Source organism: Hemitrygon akajei, unplaced genomic scaffold, assembly GCF_048418815.1.
Source record: "Hemitrygon akajei unplaced genomic scaffold, sHemAka1.3 Scf000202, whole genome shotgun sequence".
Lineage (NCBI taxonomy): Eukaryota > Metazoa > Chordata > Chondrichthyes > Myliobatiformes > Dasyatidae > Hemitrygon > Hemitrygon akajei.
This window is the reverse complement of record NW_027332087.1, coordinates 371,713-378,334: the sequence shown is the minus strand read 5'-3', so window position 1 is coordinate 378,334 and position 6,622 is coordinate 371,713.

Genomic DNA, 6,622 nt, shown 5'->3' with positions numbered 1-6,622 from the left:
TAAAGAGGCATCAGCAGAGTTGCATTTATTACAAAGTGAAGAAACATTCGGGTAAAAACTGGAGAGCTTCTGTTTAGAAATCCAAGCTCTATGAAACACTTTAAATTGTAAAAGAGAACCACGAGCACAGAAAGATGATTTATTAACCCGCTTAAGAATTTTATTCCATCTATCATCAGAAATCTGACAATTTAGGTCATCCTCCCAAGCTTTTTTATTTTATCTAAAAAGTCTTGTCTAGAATTAATCAACAAGTTATAGATACCGGTAATAGAACCATTAACAAAAGGTTTTAAATTTAAAAGATCGTCCAGTAAATTTTTATCAGGACCTATAGGAAAAGTAGCTAATTGGAAACATAGAAAATCTCTAATTTGAAGCTATCTGTAAAAATGTGATTTTGGGAGTGCAAATTTATTTGACAATTGGTCAAATGATGCAAGAGATCCTGAGATAAACAAGTTCCAAAAACACTTAACACCTAGTTCATCCCAATCCTTAAAGACTTTGTCAGTTATGGAAGGGATAAAAAAAAATAATTAAGGAGAATGGGACATGATAATGAAAAATTCTCTAAACCAAAAAATTTTCTAAATTGAGACCAGATCCTTAAACTTTGATATTCCCACAACCAATGGACACAATCAACAGCTCTTCATCTCATGTTCTTGATGTTTATTCCTGGGTTATTTATTAGTTTTACTTCTCTTGTATTTGAATTTTGTTGTCTTTTGCACATGGTTGTTTTGTTTGTCCTGTTGGGGGCGATCTTTCACTCATCTTATAATGGTTCTTGAGTTCACTGAATTTACAATATAATCAAATCCCAGGATTATACATGGTGATGTGCCTATACTTCGATAATAAATTTACTTTGCACATTTTAAATTGTACATTTCAATTTGTAAATAACTCTGAAACACAAGAGCGGGTTGTGAGCTCAGTCTGTTGGGTAAATTATTTTGTTCTGATCTGAATGGTCGGCCCAACACTGTGACCCGTCTTTCGAGGCACACCAATTACTGGAAATATTCCTGAATTGAACTGGAAAGCCTCAAATACTCTGTCTCTCTGCTCAAGCGTGCGAATACCTGTAGACACACACACACACACACACACGCACGCACGCACGCACGCACGCACGCACGCACGCACGCACGCACGCACGCACGCACGCACGCACGCACGCACGCACGCACGCACACACACACACACACACACACACACACACTTAAAAACGTCGACAATCATATCAGTGCCCAAAAATACCAGGGTGACCTGCCTCAACGACTATCGCCCAGTGACGCTCACGACTGTGATGAAGTGCTTTGAGGGGCTGGTCATGACTAGAATCAACCCCTGTCTTGTGTGCAGGGACCCACTGCAATTTGCCAATCACCACAATCTGTCAACAATTCTCACTGGCTCACACTCGGCCTTTGATCACCAGGATAAAAGCAATACACAAGTCAGGCTGCTGATTACAGCTCAGCGTTCAACACAATCAGACCCTCAATTGTAATCAACAAGCTCCAAAACCTGGGCCTCTGTACCTCCTTCTGCAACTGGATCCTCACCAGGAGACCCCAGTCTGTGTGGATCAGAAATAACATCTCCTCCTTGCTGACAATCAACACTGGCACACCTCAACGATGCGTGCTCAGCCCACTGCTCTACTCTCTCTACACCCACGTCTGTGTGGCTAGGCTCATCTATAAACTTGCCGATGACACAACTATTGTTGGTGGAATTTCAGATGGTGACGAGGAGGAGTACAGGAGTGAGATAGATCAGCAAGTTGAGTGGTGTCACAGCAACAACCTTGCACTCAACATCATGAAGACAAAGGAATGGATTGTGGATTCAGGAAGGGGAAGTCGAGGGAACACACATCAGTCCTCATCATGGGATCGGAAGTGAAAAGGGTGAGCAGTTTCCATTTCCTGCCTGTCAACATCTCTGAGGAACTATCCTGGGCCCAACATATTGATGCAGTTAAAATGAAGGCACAACATTCGCTATATTTCATTCGGAGATTGAGGGGAATCGATCTGTCACTAAAGACACTTGCAAATTTCTACAGATGTACTGTGGAGAGCATTCTAACTGGTTGCATCACTGCCTGGTGTGGAGAGGCCACTGCACAGGATCGGAAAATGTTGCAGAAAGTTGTAAACTCAGCCAGCTCCTTCATGGGCACTGGACTCCACAGCATCCAGGACACATTCAAAAGATGATGCCACAAAAAGGTGGCATCCATCATTAAGGACCCCCATCACCCAGGACATGCCTTTGTCTCATTGCTACCATCAAGGAGGATGTACAGGACCCTGAAGACACTCTCGCCATTTCAGGAACAGCTTCTTCCCCTCCATCAGATTTCTGAATGGACAATGTGCCGATAAACACTTCCTCAGAATTTCCCCTCACTTTTTGCACAACATTTTAAATATAATTTTACACATACTAATTGTAATCTTTAGTTTTTATTACTAAATATTGCAATCTACTGCTGACAAATTTCACAATATACGCCGGTGATATTAAACCTGATTCTGATACACAGACACACACAGCTGGGCTCAGACATACAACACTCCCACATTCCTCCCTTTGTGACACCCTGCTTGCTCCGTGGCCCCCGGTATGAAGCTCAAACTGTTGCAACACCTGCCCTTTAAATTCATGGCTGAGGCTGTGTTGTGTCTGTTCACTGTTTGAGTTCGATATTAAATGAAGAGCATTGAATGGGAAGGAAGGTTTGAATACAAGAATAAAGATCCCCTCTGAAGGTATATGGGGCCCTGGTGAGAGCGTACATGGAACACTGTGCACAGGTCTGGTCTCCCTCCCGGAGTCAGCCTGTGGGATAAAGGGAATGAAGAGATTTCCCAGATTGATTTAGGAGGTGAGGTAGTGTCCTCGGAGAGATTATACTGACAGGGCCTGTCTCAAAATTAGAGAAATAAAAGGCCGTCTGACTGAGACAGACACAGTCTCACAGGGTATTGACAGGGTAGAGGCAGGAATGATGTTTCCTTTGGCTGTGGTGAGGAATGGGGGTCACAGAATCCGAGTTCACCTCAGCAGGACTCAGATGAGGAGAAATTTCCTCACCCAGAGGGCAGTGAATCTTTGGAATTTTCTCCACAAGGTTTCTAAATTCGAAGGACAAATTTTGGGGCTCTGCGATGCTGGGAACGTTGCGCGAAAGTGGCGCTGAGGTCAAAGATCAGGCATGTTCTGAGTGAAAGGCAGAACAGACACAAAGGGCCGAATGGCCTGCTCCTGTTTGTTATTTTCTAAAGTCCGAGTTTACCTTTGCGCCTGGTTCTCCCTTGACCTTCAGCCTGTCCTTTTGCACAGGGGAGCGCTCACAGCTCCGGAGTTCCGTCGGCAGCCGCTGCGGGCCAGCTCCCGTATCCCAGCAGCAGGAGACAGGTCTGGGAGGAAACTCCGGACAACAGGCCCCGATCCACGGCGGAGAAAGACCGGGCACCCCCTGTGTGGCTGAAACATCTCACGGAATCTCCGCCCGAATCTTCACCTCCGCCATCGGAAGGATTCAAAACTCCGGCCGCTGTTGCAGCCTTTACCCGGGGAGCTGCTCCCAATCTCGGGTCTCTCACCGGGTCCACTCCTTCCCTGTTCCAAACTTCGGTCCGCCCACTGACACTCCTCAGCCAATGGAGGCAAGAGTATCCCAGTGGTCTTATCTGATTGGCTGTGAGTGTGTCCGAGGGAGGGCTGCTACCGGAAGATGGAAATGTCAGTCACTGTTTGTTCTCAGAATCAAAGCAAGTTCCCCGAGGCTCAAAGTTCAAAGTAAATTTTATTATTATTTTTAAATTTTTTTAATTTTTATTAAACACAATCAAAAACAGAAACACTAAACATATGCTAACAAAGCCAGGGAGTCACACAAAAGCAGCAACAAATATATAACTATTAACTTTAAATATACAAATAAACAAGGAAATCCGCTCTAAATATTGTTGGACAGAAGGAATTGTATCTAAGAGGAGTCACAAAACAGGAACATTTACAGAGATAACCCAAAACGTTGACAGATTTGTACAGTCTTTACAGCCTTCTGGCTATGGGAAGTTTTCAGAGGATAAACGTATAGTTTGAAGTCTGACGTAAAAATATAAATGAAGGTTTCTTATTGCTGTGATTGCATTTATGGATATAAAATTTGCTGTAAATTAACAAAAGATTTATGATAAAGAAATGATCCCTATGAGATTTGGTGTTATTAGTAAACCCAAATAAGACATTTTGAAAACAAAAAGTAAAATCCACATTAATATATTGATCTATAAATTGATCAACATCAACCCAAAAAGTTTTAACATATTCAAAATCCCAAAACAGATGAAGTAAATTCTCTGGATATAAACCACAAAAAGAACAGTTAGTTTCAATATCAGAATTAACCCTTGTCAAATAAACATTGTATGGATAATATCTATGTATAATTTTAAATAAGCCACAAATACTCCTCCACTTCAGATTCCCCAAGCGACTATTCCAAAAACTAACAGAGTACATATAAGTCACCACCTACAACTCCTACAAACATACAGAGCAAAGCTACAGAACGGTAACTATATCTGGATCACTGAAAGATCAACCAGAATGCAGAAGACAACAAACTTCGCCAATGCAAATAAACAACGAGAACATGAAATAACAGCAGCGGCTGCCGATAGATGTCCGGTGCTCTCAGCGCTCCCTGTTCAATCTGACAGGACAAGAAACAGTGAGGCGCAAAGGTAAACTCGTGTTTCAGAAAATCAGAAATAGAGAAGGTGTGGCCATTCGGCCCCTTGCGCCTCTTCTGCCCTTCACTCAGAACATGCTAGACTTTTGACGTCAGCACCGCTTTCCTGCAAATTTCCATCACCGCTGAGCCCCAGGATATGTCTATTAAATTTAGAAACCTTGTGGAGATAATTGCAATGATTCACTGCACTCTGGGTGAGGAAATTTCTGCTCATCTCAGACAGGCTGAGTTGTCCTGCGATTTTGACTCTGTGACAGCTGGTTCCACACCTTATGGGAAACATCATTCCAGCCCTTCCGCTGTAAATATCCTGTGAGATTGTATTTCTCTAATTCTGAGACAGGAGTGTGGTCTGTCTCAGTCATACCACCTCTTATTTCACTCATTTGGAGACAGTCCCAGTACGATGATTTGTTGTGGGAGCATGTCTATGGACAAGTGAGTGCAGTTATCCTGTATTGTTCCACAGACTGATGGTTGAGGGGTAGTAACTGTTCCTGACCCTGGTGGGGCGAGTCCTGAGGCTCGTGTACCATCTACCTGATTACAGCAGTGAGAAAAGAGCCTGCCTGTGTGGTGAGCCTGATCACAGCCGCCTGTATCGCCGTCCCTCTCTGGCCTGCCCTATCCGGGACCAAAGGGATTGTGGAGAGTAAATGTGGTACTCTGTCGAGTATCACTGTGATCCGTCCCCTCTGGCCTGCACTATCCGGGACCAAAGGGATTGTGGAGAGTAAATGTGGTACTCTGTCGAGTATCACTGTGACCCGTCGCCTCTGGCCTGCCCTATCCGGGACCAAAGGGATTGTGGAGAGTAAATGTGGTACTCTGTCGAATATTACTGTGATCCGTCCCCTCTGGCCTGCCCTATCCGGGACCAAAGGGATTGTGGAGAGTAAATGTGGTACTCTGTCGAGTATCACTGTGATCCGTCGCCTCTGGCCTGCCCTATCCGGGACCAAAGGGATTGTGGAGAGTAAATGTGGTACTCTGTCGAGTATTACTGTGATCCGTCCCCTCTGGCCTGCCCTATCCGGGACCAAAGGGATTGTGGAGGGTAGATGTGGTACTCTGTCGAGTATCACTGTGATCCGTCCCCTCTGGCCTGCCCTATCCGGGAACAAAGGGATTGTGGAGAGTAAATGTGGTACTCTGTCGAGTATCACTGTGATCCGTCGCCTCTGGCCTGCCCTATCCGGGACCAAAGGGATTGTGGAGAGTAAATGTGGTACTCTGTCGAGTATCACTGTGATCCGTCCCCTCTGGCCTGCCCTATCCGGGAACAAAGGGATTGTGGAGAGTAAATGTGGTACTCTGTCGAGTATCACTGTGATCCGTCGCCTCTGGCCTGCCCTATCCGGGACCAAAGGGATTGTGGAGAGTAAATGTGGTACTCTGTCAAGTATTACTGTGATCCATCCCCTCTGGCCTGCCCTATCCGGGACCAAAGGGATTGTGGAGGGTAAATGTGTTACTCTGTCGAGTATCACTGTGATCACTCCCCTCTGGCCTGCCCTATCCGGGACCAAAGGGATTGTGGAGAGCAAATGTGGTACTCTGTCAAGTATCACTGTGATCCGTCCCTCTGGCCTACCCTGTCCGGGACCAAAGGGATTCTGGAGAGTAAGTGTGGTACTCTGTCGAGTATCACTGTGATCTGTCCCATCTGCCCTGCCCTATCCGGGACCAAAGGGATTGAGGAGAGTAAATGTGGTACTCTTTCGAGTATCACTCTCATCAGTCCCCTCTGGCCTGCAGTACATGGGACCAAAGGGACTGTGGAGAGTAAATGTGGTACTCTGTCGAGTATCACTGTGATCCGTCCACTCTGGC